Source organism: Dasypus novemcinctus, chromosome 4 (genome assembly GCF_030445035.2).
Source record: "Dasypus novemcinctus isolate mDasNov1 chromosome 4, mDasNov1.1.hap2, whole genome shotgun sequence".
Taxonomy (NCBI): Eukaryota; Metazoa; Chordata; class Mammalia; order Cingulata; family Dasypodidae; genus Dasypus; species Dasypus novemcinctus.
The window spans coordinates 87,696,433-87,717,722 of NC_080676.1; the positions used below are offsets into that span (position 1 = coordinate 87,696,433).

The 21,290-nt window shown below is 36.4% G+C and overlaps 1 protein-coding gene across 14 annotated transcripts in view; it reads right to left on the reverse strand.

Annotated features, from left to right (window-relative positions):
• Positions 1 to 21,290, reverse strand: part of ATP6V1A (ATPase H+ transporting V1 subunit A) — a 61,547-nt gene that overhangs the window by 39,851 nt on the left and 406 nt on the right. The window contains exon 2 of one of the 14 annotated variants that reach the window (XM_058295827.1): positions 20,951 to 21,134. The gene's annotated coding sequence lies outside the window, so the exon portion shown is untranslated. Of the gene's footprint in view, positions 1 to 20,393; positions 21,280 to 21,290 lie in introns of those variants that run through there. The other 13 variants (XM_058295828.1, XM_058295819.2, XM_004475604.5 and 10 more) reach the window with 13 other exon arrangements.

The following is a 21,290-nucleotide window of genomic DNA, read 5'->3' on the forward strand; positions in this document are numbered from 1 at the left end:
TACTGGAAAAGGGAGTCCCAACGCATTAGAGTCTATCTAATTTCTGAAATACTTTTCCTGATAGAAGTGAAAAACATGTTTCCCTAGGGTTCAGGGCTTTTAGGTTCCAACCTCTTAACAGACAAATACTACGAGAAACTTCCGAAGATTGGTCTAAGGTAACAGGCGCTCTGAAGCATTAAAACATACAACTTGCACAACTCTGATACATAGGTTCCTATTGTTTTTCTCAAACTTTTTCACCAAAGTACCTCAAATGCAGAAAATTAGACATTGGAGTGAAGAGATAATTCTCTTCCGACCTCTAACCAGGAATCTGAACAGGGAATAGGATGTTACAACAGTCTACTCAAAGCAGGAAAAACTGTATGTATGTTCTTGGGTATATTCATAAACCCATACAAATGGTGCACTCGACTCCACTATATAAAGTATTTGTTTCACAAGGAAAATATAAAAGTGCTTTCTCCTCACAAATAAAATTAAAATGAGTCATCCTGAAAAATCTACAACAAAGCTACTAGAGCTAATGAGTTTATCAAAACATCAGGATATAAGATCAATATGCAAAATCAGTTGTGTTTAGATACACTAGTAATAAGCTATCTGAGGAGGAAATTTTTTAAAATTCCATTTACAATAGCAACTAAAATAATCAAATATCTAGGAATAGATTTAATTAAAGATATAAAGGTAATGAGACAATATTGCTAAAAGAAATCAAAGAAGACCTAAATAAATGAAAGGACGTTCCACATTCATGGACTAAATATGGCTAAAATATCAATTCTACTCAAACTGATTTATAGATTCAACGCAATCCCAATCAAAAATTCCAACAGCCTTTTTTGCAGAAATGGAAAAGCTAATTATCAAATTTATTTGGAAGGGTAAGGGGCCCAGAATAGCCAAAAACATCTTGAAAAAGAAGGACTAAGTTGGAGGACTCACACTACCTAACTTTAAAGCGTATTACAAAGCTACAGTGGTAAAACTGCTTGGTATTGACACAAGGATAGATATATTGACCAATGGAACCAAACTGAATGTTCAGATATAGAGCTGCACATATGGCCAAGTGATTTTTTAAAAAAGATTTTAATTATTTCTCTGCCCCCCACCCCTGTTGTTTGTGCTTGCTGTGTCCACTCATTGTGTGCTCTCTGTATCTGTTGCTCACCTTCTCTTTAGGAGGTATGGGGAACTGAATCTGGGACCTCCCATGTGGGACAGAGGCGCTCAATCATTTGAGCCACCACGACTCTCTGCTTTGTTGCAAATTCACAGAGGTAGAATCTATAAGACAGGTTACCAAGAGGTAGAATGGGAGGAGAGAATGGTGAGCCAAAGCTCAATCTGTGAAGAATTTAGAATCAAGTTGACTGTAATGATTTGGAAATGGATGGAGGTGATGGTAGTGCAACAGTGGGAGTGTAATTACAGCACTGAAATATGTCTGTGAACGTGGTTGAAAGGGGAAGCTTTGGGTTGTATGTTACTAGAAAGAAAGCCAGAGGATGAAATGTGGGATTGTATAAGACAGTGAACCCTGTGGTGGCCAAGGATTGTGCAAATGTAGGAATGTTCTTTTAGGATCTATAGCAAAGGTACGTCACTTGTAAAGGGTGCTGCTAGTAGGGTGGTATATAGGGAAAAAGAATGCATCTAAAGCAAAATATGGACTGTAGTTAACAGTAGTATTGTAACATTCTTGCATCAGCTGCAACGAAGTTACCACACTTTTAAGTGTCAACAATAGGGGTATTGGTATATGGGAATGTTGCATATTTTATTCTTAGGAAAATGTTATATGCCACAGAAACAACCAAATTTCCTTGTCAGCTGTTTTATTGAGGCTTTTCTGAAAGTATGTGCAGCCTGCTGTAGATCAAAGCCTCATCTTCAGGGGAAAAAAAGAGAGAAGAACTTTATATGAGAAGCAAGGCAAGTATATAATTTATGCTCTACCTGTCAATTAATATAATCCTGGTAAGAAGGTGAAAATGATATAGTCAGGTGTTCCAAAAGAAAGGTCCATTTGAACTTCTTGAAAGTTACATAGCTAGATACCTCTATGAGATATAAATGTATTTTTTCCTCATAGTTACGTTTTCTACATAGAGAAAGGTCCACATAGCAGCTAACAAAATATTAAACTTCCTTCCTGGGGAAGTCCTGATACTTTCTCAAATAAGATGGCAAAAAGCTGTGGAATATATAAGTTTTGCCTAATGAAGAAAACAGGCCAATAAGCCCAGCTCTCGATTTTAAGGTTTACACTTATGAACCTTATTCCTCTAATAATGAAACTAAGCCTAAGTATAATTAATGTTTCAGAGTTACTCCTGAAAACCTCCTTGTTACTCAAACGTGGCTCTTTCTAAGTCAAACTTTATAAATAAACTCACTTTCTCCCCAAACATGGCACATGACTACCAGGGATGAGCCTCCCTGGCACAGAGGGATTATTACTGTTAATTATAGATGCATTTGGAAAAAGACCTTGGCCAAAAGGGGGAAATATTAAACAAAATAGAATTTTTATGGCTAAGAGACTTCAAAGTGAGTCAGGAGGTCATTCTGGAGGTTACATTTATGCTGGTCATAACCTGACTTCATAAACTATCATAGTTAATAAAGCCTCAAACAAAAGTGCTCCTGAGGTCCCTAGAGACATCCAGACACCATAGGCAAACCACACAGCCTCATGAAATCAGCACCCTCTAGGTAGGCCCTATCTGGGAATATATGAAAATCGATTTCCCCAATATAATATAATTATACTCATTTATAAATCCTCTAATCAAGATTCTTTTACTCCTATTATCTTAACCTATACTTTTCAATTTACCAGTAACATATATTTCTCAGAGACTTAAAGTCATCAGGCTGTTCATATGCTGGTTGAGCCCTGAAACCCAGCAGATATGTGGCCAACTCCTACTCTCCAGAGTTCTTCAGGCTTGCCCTGTACAACTAACAACACAATGATGATGGACCAGCCCCACCCCAAAAGCAAGGAGTATCTTCAACTGCAAGCAAACTAGTCCCATTTCACTGCCCCATAATATATACATTCCTTCACAGCCTGATGCAGTCAGAGAGGATATTATCTCAAACCCCTCAGGATTGAGGAATGAACAAAAAATGGGAGGGGGGAGTATAACCACTGACTAAAGTAGATTTAATGTTATTGTAGTTATCTTGAATTAACTGAGTATCTTGTAACAATGATATAAAAAAATAAATTTTTTAAATTAAAAAACTTTTTAATGATTTATCAAACACTGACCTGACCACTGAATAAGGCCAAGCATAAAGCAGTTTTATAAGTATGCCCATACAACATAATACCTTGTACCTGCTAACAATCTTTCATTGTTATATCCAAAAAGTGAAAATAAAAATCTGCTTCACTATTAAATGTTTGTCACTGTGAGAAAGCATAGGTTTTTAATATGTAAACAACCTCCCAAAATAGTTTGACTTAAAATAAGCAAATTATATTGAAAGTTAATCTCATCCCAAATGTCTCTAAGGTCCAAACTCCCACTTACATGATTTAATGCTTACATAAAATAGTTACTATACTATTTAGTAATTACTAATACAACAGACAACTATTACTGTGGTTCTCAATCACTTCAAAAATAAAAGCATGAATGCCTACTTTAAAAAGAGCTGCTTTCATGAAAACAGGGAAGTATACACAGTTTCACTGATAGAGAAATAAATTCAATGATTGGTATAAAAAATTTGCCTTTAGCTGTTTGTCTCCTAAATTTTGAAAGGTAAAAAGTGCAATTTAAAAATTAAGATTCCTTTAGTCACAAATGATAGATCTTTTTTCATGTTTGTGAAAGATTAAAAGAAAAAAAAGACCTGCTGTAGAAGGGGGGAAAATCCAAAATTAGCATAAAAATAAGCAACCATCTCTTCTAATGAATCGGCTTTCCCCGTAGACACACAGAATACTGCAATGGCAAGTCACAACACCAGAGGCCCACTTTTAATTTTTCTCATTTTACAAGGTCCATTCCAAATTTGGAAATGCTCAACAACTGGCTAATGCACTATACCTGGTCATTTCAGTATTTCAAAAACAATTCATTTTTACTGAGGATTGGATGATGGAGGCCAGTGAAATATAAAAGCTAAATACTGAGGTTCCAAGGCAATATTTATTCATTTCCAAAATCCTGGGGAACTTGATACTTAACTATTATTTTACATTATTTTAATATAACACTTGGAAAAGTACATTTTACCCACCTGATGATTAAAGACTATCTTTGGAAGCCATTGTTTTGCTTTGTTTTTTAAAGATGAAGAAGAATCCAGTTGATTACATGCACAGTTTCTTCTCTTAGAGGAAAGCATTTTAAATCTGTTTAATATTTTTATGCTTGGTAGAAAAAATAAAGACTAGGTCGAACTCCAACTAATATCATTGCCTTTTATTTCTAGAATATAGTACTAGTCATGTTGTGACGGATTTTCCTTTTCATCTCATTTAACCCACTTTACAATCCCAAGAGAAAGGCTCGTGTGGAGGACAACTGACAACACCTAAGTAGTTCTCTCTTTTTTCCTTGCCAACAAACCTCCAACTTTGTTCAACTTTTGGGTAAGCCCACCATATTAATTTTAGTTCTCTTGCCAATGACTAGCTTGGAAATGAGCCTGTAAAGATGTTCTGATCAACAAGAGACAAGGTAAAATCTGTTGGGGAGCTTTGAGAACTATTTCTTTGCTCAAGCTCCCCAAAAGCTATAGGTCATGAGGAAAACTCTCTGCCGTTGTATGTGGTCATCTGTGTGGGACATCTGAAACTGTGGAAGTCTCTCTTGGGATTTCTGAAGGGAGTTAATTGAATCAGAAAGACCACTTTCTAACAAGTGCAAAAATAGAAAGATGGGGCCGCACTGCACTGCCATTCCCTGACAACGAGGTGACACAGGGCCATCCTTACCCCTGGCCAGCTCCCCACCTGCACCACCGGCCCTCTTCCAGTGCTTAGACACCTCTAGGCCCTGCGAGTCCTGCAGTGAGCAGTGGGAAATAGCATGGAAATAGCGCGTCATGCAATAATCAATGAAGAAAGAAAATCAGGTCTCAATAACTGGGTTAGTACCATGCTCCTAAAACAGTACCTGCACAATAAATATTTGTTCAATGAGTAAGTGAATGGATGAACGGTAAGCTGCCACAATATGGCAGTATCCCAACAGTACTGCCATCATTGACTAATTGACTCAAAAAGCTTTCTTCATATTTTTGTGAAAGGTTGGTTCTTACTATCAGTCATTTATAGTATTTATGCAGAAATAATTGCAGAAAATTTCCAAATTTGATGAAGGACAGATTCAAACAACTCAGTGAAACCAAGCAAGATAATAAGACTTTGCTTAGGCACATCAAGGTCAAATTGCTGAAAACCAGAAATGAAGAAATACACTTGAGGGAAGCGGATGTGGGTCAACTGATAGAGCGCCCGCCTACCATATGGGCGGTCCAGGATTCAAACCCAGGGCCTCCTGACTGGTGTGGTGAGCTGGACCACACGCAGTGCTGATGCATGCAAGGAGTGCTGTGCCCACATGCAAGGATTGCGCCCCATAAGAGAGCCGCCCCGCGTGAGAAAAGTGTAGCCCACCCAGGAGTGGCGCCGCACACACAGAGAGCTGACGCAAGAAGATGATGCAACAAAAAAAGAGATGCAGTTTCCCGGTCCCACCAAGGGTACAAGTGAACACAGAAGAACATACAGCAAATGGACACAGAGAGCAGACAACGGGGGAGGGGGGAGATAAAAAATCTTAAAAAAAAAACCCAAAACTTGAAATGTACTGAGAGGAAAAATAGCACATTACATACAGTGGAGCAATGATTGAAATGACTGTGGAGTCTCATCAGAAACATGGAAGGAAGGAATAGATGATTATCATCGTGAAAGTTCTGAAAGGAAATCTGCCGAACTAGAATGCCATAGTTATTAAAAATATCATTCAAGAGTGAAGGTGACTTGGGAAGCAGACTTGGCCCAGTGGTTACGGCGTCCGCTTACCACATGGGAGGTCCACATTTCAAACCCCGGGCCTCCTTGACCCGTGTGCAGCTGGCCCATGCGCAGTGCTGATGTGCACAAGGAGTGCCACACAGGGGTGTCCCCGCGTACGGGAGCCCCACGCGCAAGGAGTGCGCCCCATAAGGAGAGCCGCCCAGCGCCACACACACGGAGAACTGACACACACGATGACGCAACAAGAAGAAACACAGATTCCTGTGCCGCTGACAACAACAGAAGCAGACAAAGAAGACGACTCAGCAAATAGACATAGAGAACAAACAACTGGCGGGGGGGGGGGGATATATAAATAAATAAAAATCTTCAAAAAAAAAAAAGAGTGAAGGTGACAAAATCACAATGACATACCATTACACACTCACTGAAATGGCTACAAATAAAAGAATTAACAATACCAGTTCCTGACAAGTGGCTGGAACTCTCATGGCTGGTATGTAAAATGGTGCAATCTCTTAGGAAACAGTTTAGCAGTTTCTTAAAAAGTTAAGCATATTATCTACCATGTGACCCAACTCTTCCACTTCCATATATTTACCAAGATAAATGAAAGAATATGTCCCCACAAAGATCTGGACCCAAATGTTCATTAGCAGCATTATTTGTAATCATTAAAACCTAGAAATAATCCAAATGTCCATTTAACAGATGAATGGATAAACAAATTGTATATATCCATATAACAGAAAACTATTCTGCAATAAAAAGTAATGAACTATTAATACATTCAACAACATGAATTACTTTCAAAATAATTATGTTGACCAAAGAAGCCATAAAACAAAGAATACATATTTTATGATTCCATTGATATAAAATTCTAGAAAATACAATTATTCTGTACTGACAGAGAGCCCATCAGTGGTTTCCTGGAGCCAGGGAGAAGTGAGAGAGTAATGAGAAGAGATGAACAAAGGGTGGCAAGAAATTTTGGGAGATGATGAATATACTCATTATCTTGATTGTGGTGATAGTTTCATAGGTGTATACATAGCAGCCTTTGCAAATACCGTTTGGTGGTATTATTTCCCTATAATAATTACTTTAGAAATATTATTTTACTCCAGTCATTTCACTGTTTCCAAATAGGCTCATCAATATTTAATGTATTTACTTTACTCATACTTTAGTGTGTTTTTTTTGTTTGTTTTTTAGCAATATTGTATAATAATTGAAATCATGGTTCTGGCATCAAATATCCAAGTTACTCTCAGTCCTGCCATTTATTATATGACCTTTAAGTTGGATTCCAACTTTATTGAGCTTCAGTTTCTTCATCTGTAACTTCAGTATAATACTTCACGTATTAAATAAAATGTATGTATGGGAACTTTCTACTTCTTGCATGATGTTTCTGTAAACCTACAACTATTCTAACCTAACATTTAAAATAAAATAAAGTATGAAAAATGCTTAGCACAGTGCCTTGCACATCACAAAGGCTCACTAAATTGTACTTATTATCATCACCATTAATAATGGTGATAGGAGTAAATTCATATATCTCTACCTTAAAAACATTATGTAATGAAAATAACAAAAAATATGTTAAACCTGGGTCAACTAACAAAACAAGGAGAAAGTCTTAGGAATGAGTATTTCTATATGTACAAATTTTTATAATGCCATTAAAACAAAAAAGAATGAATAGACTGAAAGGATACTAAATGCATAACATGAGGTCATTACTGAAATAGTTTATAAAAGATTATTGAAACTGACTACCAGGCAATGTGTGGAGAGAAATGGGAATCAAAGAGTAGAAAAGTACAGTAAATTCACAAGTGGCACACCGGACTAACAGAATCAGGAAAAATTTATTTCTATAGGAATAAAAATTTTGAGAATACACACACCCCTACATTTTAATCTTATATCAAAACAAAGGCATTCTTAAAAAAGAAATGAAGATAAGCTAAGGTGGATGCTAAAACCAGGAATGGAATCTAAATGATATCATCTAAATATGCTAAGGCTTCTGTAAGCACGTTTTATAGCATTTCTAGAAATAGTCATCTTTTTATAATAAATGTTTATAAATGATGGAATATTGCATGTGAAAACTTGGTTTTAACCAGAGTAACAGAATATTGTATTTAGTGTTTACATTCCATAATATGAATTCATAGGCTAGAAGACTGTGATCAATAATAAAACTGTTACATTAAGAGATTTACGTATTCCTGATCTCAAGGACTATATCATTTTCTTATCCTCCCTTTCCTCAGCTTAATATGGTAACTTCCACAGTAGTAACTCAATAAAATGTTCTGAAATTAAAAAATAGACAGTATCAACTACTGTTTGCTAGGCATATATCATACTACAGATATGATGTTTAAAAAAAATGAACACTTCTTGTTTAATCCTTAGCAACAATCTTATGAGATAGTATTGTTGGACTAGGAAATAGGGTTTGAGACTTATGCTACACACTCAAGATGACAGAGTAGTGAAGCCCAGATTAAGTTAATATGATTTCAACACCTAGGCTTAATAACAAATAATTCCATGCGCGACAGTTATCAACTACTGTTTGCTAGGCATATACCATAGTACAGGTATGGTATTTTTTAAAAAATGAGGGAAACGGACTTGGCCCAATGGACAGGGCATCCTCCTACCACATGGGAGGTCCATGGTTCAAACCCCAGGCCTCCTTGACCCATGTGGAGCTGGCCCACGCGCAGTGCTGATGCACACAAGGAGTGCCCTGACACGCAGGGGTGTCCCCCGCGTAGGGGAGCCCTACGTGCAAGGAGTGTGCCCCGTAAGGAGAACCACCCAGCGCAAAAGAAAGTGCAGCCTGCCCAAGAATGGCACCGCACACACGGCAAGCTGACACAACAAGATGACGCAACAAAAAGAAACACAGATTTCCAGTGCCACTGATAAGGATAGAAGCGGTCACAGAAGAACACACAGTGAATGGACAGAGAGAGCAGACAATTGGGGGAGAGTGGGGGAGAGAAATGAAAAAATATATCTTTTTAAAAAAAAGTACATAGACATTTTCAATTCAAAAGGCAAGAAATCAGCATTTCTGTTTATCTAGTAGTCTATTAATAACAATCAGGGGTTTTCAAACTAAACTGGCTCTGGGGAAGGAAGATGGAATGGACTTATCACAGATGGAAGTTTTTAATAGGATGGTTTATTAGGGAATTAACTTCCAGTTCCCTATCCTATGCTCTCATAATCTTCCATATTGCTCTTTTGCACCACTTACCACTATGTAATTAAAAATCTGTGGAAGGAGTTGTCCAATGACTTTCTCCACTGCTAGACCGTAAATGCCAGGAAAACAGGGATGACATATGTTTTGCTCATTGGGTGCCTCAATTGTACAGTAAGGTGCCTTGGGACATATTATCCAATTGCTAAATATTGCTCAGTGACTTACTAACAAGGGTGTGGGGAAAGAGGCATTCTCATTCATTGAGTGTAAATTGATAGAACTCCTTCAAAACACACTGAATATGCATTTTGGCTAATGGCCAAGATTTAAAAATTAATTCTTTACCTGAGACCAAAACTGAAGCCAAATAGCTCTTTCATGGAATAATCTTCTGAGATAAAAGAATAAAAAAATTTTCATTTAAAAATTTAAATACCATCATTGTATTAATGATTTTAATGTTTATTTTCTTTAATGTTATGAACGCTAACAAATAATTCTACAAAGCATAGGTAAAATCTAATAATTATGCTGTGAAAGCCTGCCCAAAAAAGATTATATACGAAATGACTCCATTTATATAAAATTCTAGAAAATGAGAATAAATCTATAGTGGCAGAAAATAGATCAATGGTTGCTTAGAGCTAGAAGACAGGGAGGAATGGGAGCAAGGGATTACAAAGAGGTTTGAGTAAACTTCTGGGGCTCACGGATATGTTCACTCTATTGGTTGTAGTGATGGTTAACGGTTAAACATACACAAGAAAATTTATCAAATTGTACACTTAAACAGATGCAATGTATTATGTTAATTATATCTCAATAAAACTTTTTTTAAAAAGCACAAGGTATTGGCAGAATGACTCCTGGAAGGACTTAAGTCTTTCATATAATACATCATACTCATTTACACTTGATCTTAGCCAAAATGGCAAGTAGTCATCATATTCACTTATGTTTTCATTTGTCAACTAATAAAAAAGGACTGCATGGCCTATTAGGTTGATAAAAGAGAAACATAGCCCTGAGAGCATAGTAGGGGGAACAGTTAAAAAACTTAAGCAAGGCCGCGGACTTGGCCCAGTGGTTAGGGAATCCTTCTACCACATGGGAGGTCCGTGGCTCAAACCCCAGGCCTCCTTGACCCGTGTGCAGCTGGTCCATGCGCAGTGCTGATGCGCGCAAGGAGTGCCCTGCCACGCAGGGGTGATCCCCGTGTAGGGGAGCCCCACACGCAAGGAGTACGCCCTGTAAGGAGAGCTGCCCAGCGCGAAAGAAAGTGCAGCCTGCCCAGGAATGGCACCGCACACATGGAGAGCTGACACAACAAGATGACGCAACAAAAAGAAACACAGATCACCATGCCGCTGACAAAAGAAGTGGACAAAGAAGATGCAGAAAATAGACAGAACAGAAAACCGGGGTGGGGAAGAAGGGGAGAGAAATAAATAAATCTTTAAAAAAAAAAAAAAAAACTTAAGCAAACAGATTTTTGTCTGTTTAGAATGAATGTATGTGGCTTCTGATAAGGCTATGTGGGCACCCTCTTGTCCTGTAGAGTTCAGTAAATCCTGGGAATTTCCAGGCTCTTAATAGGTCAGGAGTTTACAAGGCAGATATGGCTCTGATGTACTTATTCATCTATATTTTCAGAACAGGGCCTAATGGCATATCAGTTTGTAACACATAGGGTAAGAATTTGGGAAAATCTTAGCCCTCCCTATCTTGAACTTTTGAGCAATGAGGTGTAGAATTGTCTTCCAAGACTTAGGCTAAATTCTCAGTATTTTGGTTGCTGTGGTTCAAAGGTCCCAATTGGAAGGTGGAGGTAGGGGAAAAGTTTTTCTCTGTTGTTTTATATTGCTCTAATTTGAAGTAGAATTAGTTCACAGTAAGGAATAGTTATTGACAGCCTGTTTATCTCTGCCTTTTTATAGCTATCTATCCCACCCTCCCCATCGCCAACACAGTATCTTTGGGTGAGGATGAGATCTTCTATAAAACACACTTCCATACACCCGATTGAACAACAATAAGTATTGCTTAAGTCTGCATTCTAACACTTCAGATAGAATAAACTGGGACCTGAGCAGATTCTGTATTTTGAGTATCTGCTTTGGAGTACACTGAAGAGTTTGATATTAGTCTGCTTCCTACATTCATGTGATAGATTTTTTTTTTCTTTCTTGAACAAATAAAGGGGGACACTGCACAAAAGTAGTATGTTATACTCAAAACAATTTGCAGATTTCCTAACTCATCTGATTAAAGCCCCTAACTGCCTAATTCTGCTTTACATAAGATTAGGATTTATGGATTACTGAAAACTCGTTTTTCAAAAAAAAAAACAAAAAACAAACAGTTATTCCTATATTTACTTAGCTAGCACACTCTTAATGTTTTCATATTAATTGGTACTGACTCCCTATTTAATTATTTGAAAGTTTTTTCATAGTTTTGGTACATAAAAACTGCAGCTTTCACAATTATTAAAAATTGTAGCATTTAACTCTTGCAACAATAAACATTCAAACTTCAACTGATAGGATTTCAATGTATAAACCACATAAGGAATACATCGAGTTATACCGAGAATGCTTACTTTTATTTGAAACTAACAAGAAGTCCAATTCATCCCTTGTTCTTATACTGACAATGTTACGATGAGATAGAATGGTATCCTATGCTATCACACGATAGTGGATCCCACACAATTGATGAAAGCCAGAAACATTAAAGGCATTCAGCTATTCGACCTTCCAAAGGCTCAAGCTAAATGATGGATTTTGGCCAAACACTGAGGACAAAGCTGAAACTCAGTGCATCCCTGAACTAGGGTGCAATTTGGTAATACCAACCCAAATTCAAAACATACATATCCTTTGATGTAGCTACAGCATTTCTAGGAATATATTGTACATGTATAAAATGTTCTATTAACAAGATATTCATCATAGCAAATGATTCATTATAGGAAACAATCGGAATGCCCATTAGTATCAAGGCTAATTAATAAATTGCAGTAGTATGGAGGCTTATATGTTTAATGATATGAAGATGGCAAGATCTGGAAAGAGACTTCCTGGATTCATATCCTGAGTCCTACAAGTTACTAGCTTTGTGACAACAATAACCAGCCCATTATCAGCCATTTAACCACCCCATGTCCAATTCCCTCATTTGTTAAGTGGAATAAAAAGAATACCTATCTCATAGACTGTTGTGAGATTTCTCTAGATTAAAACTTAAAAAAGTTAAGAAAAGTGCTTGGCTCAGGATTAAGTTCACAGTAAACGTTAAGTGTGACAATGTTCTTACTACCTGCACAACTGAATATAATTTTCATTAAGAACAATGAAGCTGCTTTAACTGTATCAATGTGGAAAGATCTCCAAGATACAATGTTAAGTGAAAAATGTAAGATCCAGAATAATGTTAAAAGGTGCTACCATTTGTGAACAAATGAATAAAGATGGAGAATACATAAATACATGACTATAATTTTTCCCTGTGTTTGTGCATATATTACCCATTCAACTTAATTTAAAATGTTACTGAATGATTCAATGAATGTTAACACAGTTGAACCATATATCTCTAACTGAGCAAGGGGTAAAACTATAAATGCCAATATTTAGATAGCTCTTATTATATCAGCTATTATTCTAAACATGTTACCTATATTATTCATATAAACCTCTCAACACTCAGCCAAGTAGTTTTCTTATCTAAAGCTTTCTTAAATAATGTTAATCTTGTAATCCAGTTTTGTATTTTTGTAATCCAGTTTTACATTCGCCAAAACCCAAAAGTGGACATCTCTCTATAATGACTGTCATGTGATTAAGTCAGGTGATACATGCCATACTTGTGAAATACACCCTACATCTTTAAGGCAGAAACCATTTCTGGAGGACTTAAAAATCCAAACCAAAAATAAAATGTCAGTTTATAACCCTCTATGAAAATGCCTATTATTTCCCTGTACATATTTAATGACAATTTTTTATTGTGACAAATGGTTATCACATATATAAAATTAAGAAGTAGTTATATGCTTTATTAATATGTATCGATAAAAGTGATTTGTTAAAAAAATTAAGTGGTGAATCTATGGAGTTATCTAGATAATTTATATGCTTTCCCCTCCGATACTCAGGTAATTAAGACAAAAAAAATTTTTCCCCTGAATAATTGTCATTTCTGGCCATTTCAATTTATTTTTTCCTTGTTTTCTTTCCCCATCTAGTCTTCTATTTCTTTTTCAAAATGGAAATCATTTTGTTTTTTATACTTAGAGAAACACTAATGTTCACTGTAAAGGTAAAAACACACAATATATGAAAGGATAAGGAAGAAAGCAAAAATCACCTGAAATGCCCATCCAACTACTCTGAGACAACTACTGAATATTTTGGTAATCAACCAACTCTCTTGCACATATACAGGCATAAATGTAATTATAGGTGGCAGACTTGGCTCAGTGGTTAGGGCGTCCGTCTACCACATGGGAGGTCCGTGGTTCAAACCCAGGGCCTCCTTCACCCGTGTGGAGGTGGCCCATGCGCAGTGCTGATGTGCCCAAAGAGAGCCCTGCCACGTAGGGGTATCCCCTGCAGCCCCACACGCAAGGAGAGCCGCCCACGCGAAAGAAAGTGAAGCCTGCCTAAGAATGGCGCCGCCCACACGGAGAAATGACACAACAAGATGATGCAGCAAAAAGAAACACAGATTCCCGTGCCGCTGACAACAACAGAAGCGGACAAAGAAGACGCAGCAAATAGACACAGAGAACAGACAACCGGGGTGGGGGGGGGGAAGGGGAGAGAAATAAATAAATAAATCTTTAAAAAAAAAAGTAATTATACATGCCATCCATTACTCTGGGCATGGGCCCCCTTTTAGTTTGCTTATTTCTCCCTTCCAATGTTCACAACGACAAAAGCATATAGTAAATTGTAAATTTTATAAATAGTTTTACAAAAATGATGTCACACTGTATATATATTTCTATACTTCGCTTTCTCACTTAAGACAAATCATGGAAATCCTTTCAAGATGTATTTGGAAATTTTTTTAAGTCACAGAACATTAGGACTATGCCACAATTTATATAACAAGAAATCATATAACAAGAACAGGCATTATCTCTCTTTCCAGGTTTTTGCAACTACAAACATTGCTGCAATCAACATTTATGTAAACACTTGCCTACCTACGAGGGCTTTTATTTTTTTATTTAAAAAAAACTTTGAGGAGGTACCAGGGATGGATCCTGAAACCTCATACATGGGAAACAGGCTACCAATCACTGAGCCATACCTGCTCCCCATAGGGCTTTTTAAGAGATTCCATGTAATGAAATTGCTGGATGGAAGAATGTATTTTCAACAGTAACCAACACTGATTGCTTAGCAAAAAAAAAAAAAAACCTATAATATCACATCTTCACTAGTATCTCATGAGAAAAAATCCTTTTCCACACATCCCTTATCACTTAGTTTTCAGTAGTAAGTAACTAATGAGGTTACACACCTTTTCATGTTTTTGAATGTTTGGATTTCTGTGAACTTCTGGTCATATGCTTTGCCCATGTTTCTACTGGGTGGAATTTTCCTTAATTTGTAAGTGCTCTTACAAATGTTAACTCTAAATTCCCCGTCCCCCCATCTATCCTTTGGCCTTTATTTTTGCCACTGAAGAATTCTTCATTTCTATATAATCTATCTTCACTTTTATGACCTTTAGGCTTCCCATCTTGGTTTATAAGATCCCCACTATACCCAGATTGCAAATATAAAAAAAATTTAGGAGATTAATATTTTAAATATTTTAATATTTACATTTAAGACTTAAATCCTTCTTAGATTTTTGCATATGCTGCAAATTAGTGATTCAATTTATTTTCTTCCAGATGGCTAAGTTCTATCTGTTATATTTGCTAGATATATGTTTTTTTCCCCACTGAATTAAAATACCACTTGGTCATGTATAAATTCTCTTATACTGGATTTGCTTCTGCCTTTTAAATTCAGTTACACTTACATATTTCAGCTTAAAAGTGTATTTCCATGCATTAAGAGGAAAAATTTATGAACATTTTTTCATGAAGTATAACAAATGTACAATACATTTACATGGTGATAATAATAAAGTGATATATGGGGAAAATACACCTAATATAGGCTACAGACTACAGTTAGTAGTAATATTATTTTTAATACTCTTTCATCAGTTGTAACAAAAGAACCACACTAATGCAAAGTGTCAACAATAGGAAAGTATATGAGAACATTGTATTTTTTGCATGACTTTCTGTAAACCTACACCTTTTCTAATAAAAAAAAGATTAATATATTTATATATACACACATAAATCTCCACTTAAAAATGAAATAATATATTCACTTATCTGGATAATTCAAAACATTTTCACTTAAGATATCTAAGTAATTAAGAAATTTAGATGGCTTAATTCTCCATATTAAACTTAAAAATATATATTTTGCTGCCCAAAGCAATGCCTGTTGTAAAAACTAAAGTATATAGAAAGCATATTAATGCAGTTAATTTTTTTCTTTAAATTCCTAGAGAAAATTATTTTGATGAATATATGTATATAAAATCACTTAAAAACATTGTTATTTCTATCATGCTGTTTTTTCAATTTTATATGGATTTTCCAATTTAGTCTTCATTGTACTTTTAAATAAACACTTTTAAAAACATTAGCCTAAGACATAACTAAAACAAATGTAAAAAGTCTAATTGCTTTTTACTTCTCAGGCACATCAGGAGTTATTCTGCATCATTTTTTTTTTTTTTTAAAGAAACCAAACTGTGGCAAATTTTATGTATAATTTTAAAAAATGTTTTTCACCAAAGAAACAAATTTCTAAGGACAGCATTAAGATTCAAATCCTGAAATTTATTGTAGTGAGCTAGTCATAGTATTTATTCCAAAAATAACAGTGAGAAAGAAATCATAGACTACAAGAATTAAAGTGCTTGAATTTAATCCTTAACACTTTGATATACCATCAGTTTTTATAAGTGGCTAATCACTTAGGCTAAACAATGCTAACTACAAGCAAATGTACAGAAAGGGGTCTAATAAATCAGATAATTTTATTTACAGCAATGACTAATTTTAAAGACAGCCATAATAGCTGCAGGTAAAATTAAAATCTATTACTGTAAAGATTTGCATCCATCTCAGCTACCTTTTCATATATGCATATGTATATACTTGGTGTATGTGCTATAAATATTTATATTATATATATGTATATACTTGAGATATATGCTATAAATATATAATATATATAAATTAATACACTTATACCAGGGGTTCTTAACCTTTTTTGTTCCATGGATTCCTTTGCCAGTCAGGTGAAAACCACGGACCCCTTCTAAGTCCACACTATACTGTGTATTATTTAATAAATATATCATAGCTGCACCAATACATCCCTACAGGAATAGTGTTTTTTTGAATTTCAAGTTCACAGACCCCCTTGTTAAGAACCCCTGACTTATATAAACCAAAGTTTCATTTCACAATAGGAATAAAGAAAACAGGAAAACTTTTAAAGTCTCTACAGAAAGGAGATAAATGGAAAACATTATTTACCATAATTTATTCTATTATGATAGAGAACTTGACATGAAAGAGACTATTCAATACTCTCTTAATAAAATCTCTCCTTAAACAAATTCGTATCTAATAATTTTTTTCAGGATTCAAGAGGGAACATAAACTCATGATAGCTACACTTCAGTCATTGTTGGGTTTACTGATATTTTCCAATACAAAAATACTAATCCCTGTGAGTCATCACTTTAAAGAGGGAAACATTTTATTCTAGTTCATGTTTCTATTATGTTATATATATGCCTAGTTTAATAAGGCAAGAAAATATTTAAATTAAAAGAAAAGACAATGTATTAAACTTTGAATACAAAGCATTAATTCAAAAACCCCTACTGTACAGGTCTGTACAATTTTAATTTATTTCTATAATCCCCTTTATGGATAAAAATTTAGGAATAGAACTGCTTCCTTAAATTGAGTCTATGTGCTAATGATCACTAGTAGTACTGGAAAACATTTCTATAGAAAATACTAAGTTACTGCAGTTGCTAAAAAAATGGCCCATATGTTGATCTTTCTTAGCTTCCACCAATAGACTAGTTTAGGGTCTTTGCTAGAAGTATATTTTTTTCTTGCTCTCTCCCCCGCCTTTTTGGTGGGGGAACAGCCTCATTTTGAACTCTCCCTTCTTCATACTTCAAAATTGGTGCTCAAAAAGAGCACTTTTTAGGCTATCTCATCTCCTTAAGAAATTCAGTATAAAATAAATAGAAGTAGGTAACAGTAAAGTTAATAATAATAAAAATTAAAATGTGTACATGGTTTCATTTAATAGCACCTAGAGATTTTACACAGGAGAAAACTCAACGTTAGGTTAAGTAAACTGTCCAAGGCCACAAGGCAAATAAGTGGTTGGGCCCAGAACCTGAACCCAGGTCTATCGGATTGGAAAATCTATTCACATAAAGTCTGTACTATATTGCTTTACATTACACGGCATCAGTTTAGTTTTAAAAATATTTTCACATAGATTCCTAGGCCTTATCTCACTTGAATTCACAATACTCTTGAGAGGCAGGTTCCTAAGTATCAGGCCTAGGTCCCCAATCCCAACTTTGCTTAAAAGGGCATGTAAGTAAAGTGGCAAAGCTAAATGAAAACCATATGACTTTTTGTCTAATGTTATATTATCTGTAGCGCATGCAGACACACTTTTTTTAATTTAGTTCAACTTGCCTCTTCCCTTTCCTTCCATATTTGGATGAAAACAATATTAGTTTATCAGTAAACATTTATGTTGTGAAAATAAGTACAATGGTCACTGCATTAATAATATAGGCCTTTTGAGGTTTTTGTCTATTCTATTGACTAAGATTTGGATGCTTATTATTTCCTAGCAGTTCCTATTTGAAAGCTAGCACCTAGGGTATAACCTTAGGAGATGCTATGATCTTCAAGAACTAAAGTGATTTAACTCATATAATTTTTAACTACTCTATATTCAGTTAATTTACTGAACACTTATCAGGTATAAAGACACTGAACTTGAACTCCTGGGAGCTTTATGACTTAGTAGGACAGCCTAGGAAACAGTAATTAAATACAATGCACTAAAAGTTAAAATAGAAAAACTGAAAATATTGCATGGTTGTCAATAGGAGCGAGTGAAATAGCTTTGCCCATCGGAAAAAGAAAAGCACTCCCTGTGGTGCAGCAAGCAGTTAAGGTAGTGAAATGCAAGAAAAGCCTCAGAGGAAGAGCAGAGCAGTGTCAGGGTCCCTAACACGGTGCCATTTAATACTGGATTGTGGCACAATTCAATTCCCTAATGAATGATAAGATTTCTGCATGTAACACTCAAAGTGATAGAGCTAGCCTGAGAAATGTCTTACAAGCTTCAAATCACCTTGAGTGTGTGTGCCCATGAGAAAGACAGAATTCTGTCAGTTTTTTTCACATTCAACCTTAGGAGCAACTTAGTTGCTTTTCAGTTGCTTTTCCTGCTGCTTAGTTGCAATTCCCTGTGGCTAATATCACAGATTTCATAAGTGGTCTAGATTATTGCTTTCTTAAGTTCCCTAAAATTTGGGGAATTGTGAAGTAAAATCTGCAGACTCATTCAATCTGTTTCATATTGATATTTTCCCCTTTAGTACTCAAAGTTTTTAGCTGGCTTTCTCTTTCCCATTTTGGTCTCACCCAGGCAGGACTGGTTTGGGCCTACCAGAGCACTTAAGGAATTCTTATTTGGTTGAATGTCACCTGGGCAATGAAGCAACACGGCTTATATTTTCCTGTCCTTCAGAGATCAAGAAAGCCTCACTCTGGAGCAAGTTAATTGATAAAACTATATTTATATCTGTAGCAGGCATAGCTATAAATATATCAATACATTAATGCTATTTATTGTTCAGTGTGCTGGTAAGCACAAAATGCTAAAATTGTAAATTCACAGAACACAATGCTGATCTTCATTACCAGGGCAAAGCACATAAAATTATGTTATTTTGTAAGGAGTATCAATAGGCCAATTTTTCTATTATAAATTTAGTATAAAAATATTTTTAAATTTTTATTTCAAAATTTTAATTTTTTGTTCTCCTTAACAAAATAAAACCAATTTATTAGACAATTTGGAAGATGCAGAAAAACAAACAAGAATAATTTGGTTATATCCACCATGCAATGATAGTGATTCCATCCTCATTTTTCAACTGTCTTTTGAATGGACTATTCATTTACATTGGTTTAGACAACTAACGGACTTAACCAGAAATATGATTTTTCAGATTATGAAAAATTTTTAATTAAAAAATTAAATTTACAATATCTCTGAGGACTTTTGATTTAAAAGAACTAAAGAACTTTCCGACTTTGCAGTACAAACTGAAAAACACTCTTCTGTTAAGCACAGTGTTGGGGGCAAAACATCAACTACTGCATTCCTATGAAAAGACAGTACACTGGGCTGGGCAATACCCAGGCAAAACAATTTCTGTATTTTCACAATATATTATTCACCAAAATCTGAAGAGGTCACCTAGAATTTTACAAATGGAGAAAGCCAAGGAGGGCTGCAAGTGCTACTTAAAGTTTACCACAAAACTGGTCAAGGATTGGATTTGGAGTAGTATTTATGTAGGATTTTGGGAAGTAATAGCTATAGATGTAGGAGGAATGGCTATAGATAAGGATGCCAAAAAGCAGAAAATATCTAGTCAGCAATATCCTAACAACCTTCTAGCCTTTAAATTTACGGTCAAATAAATTTGATTCCGGCCCTATTATTTTTGAAGAATTACTTCCCTTTAAGGGAATCTAGTCACTTTTCCATAGGCTAGCCCGGGCCTCTTACAGTCTACGACACTGCAACACAATCTTTGTACGCCTCCCCCATTCAATCAACACTGTCGCATTACCATCACCGCTCTTCTGAAGCAAGCATATCTTGGAACTGTTCTCCCTCCTTCTCTGTACCATAAAATCAGATAACAAAAACGTCAAAGTCTGTTTTTAAAAACACTTCCAGAACCCACCTAAAGCATGCGAGCACCTATTGAATCACTCCCGCAGGGATGGCGATAAAACCCTCAGAATTATTGAGAAAACACGTTCCCAAGCAAGCTCTTCAGTGACTGCAGTGAGAGCTGTATCAGTGACATTCCCTCCCAAGCCTATGTCAGCAAAGACGCCTCTTCCTCCGGGTTTTTCCTAGGTCCTCGCGCTCCCCAGCCCCGGGCTGGGAGTAAAGGCAGTGCAGGTTTTCTGCCAAAGAATAGGCTTTGGGGAAGGAGACCCAGCGGCTGTTGCAGACCCCGAGGAACAGCTAACCAATCCCACTAGCCTAAATCCCAAGGACTTCGAGTAGGAAGCCATAATGGCTGCGCCTCTCCCCAACCAGGGGGAAAGGTGGACATCCCAAACCACAGGTCGGGGGGCACCCACAGCGGGGAGTAGGAGATCAGTAGAACATGAGAAATGAGCGCCTTGCTGGTGAAGGGTGACAATGGAGATGAAGTCCCTGTTAGCGAAGGCCGCCAATCACACCCCCCCATCTCGCCCTGCCACCCCTTCTCTCATTCCCACCAGTCACCGGTTACCGGTCGCCGTTCACCTGCCGTGGCGCGAGGCGGAGAAACCAGTAAGGACCACGGCCCCAGAGGCTCTGACACTGTGGGAGGGGAAGTCTTCAGCTGCAGAGAGGGGCGGGTCCAGACCAACACGTGACCTAGAGCCCCGCCCTGTCGCCTCGTCCGCGCGGGCAGCGTTTCCAAGACCTGTGTTTTTGTAGATCATTGACACGCTAATTTTGTTTGTGGTTTTAAAGAAAGAAGCATAAACATTTTCACAAAGTTTGTGCCGAGAAGCCCAAACGTAGGAGCGTGGGTGGCAAGGGTTAAGGTACATTGCTAAGGAAGTGACGTCCACGCCAT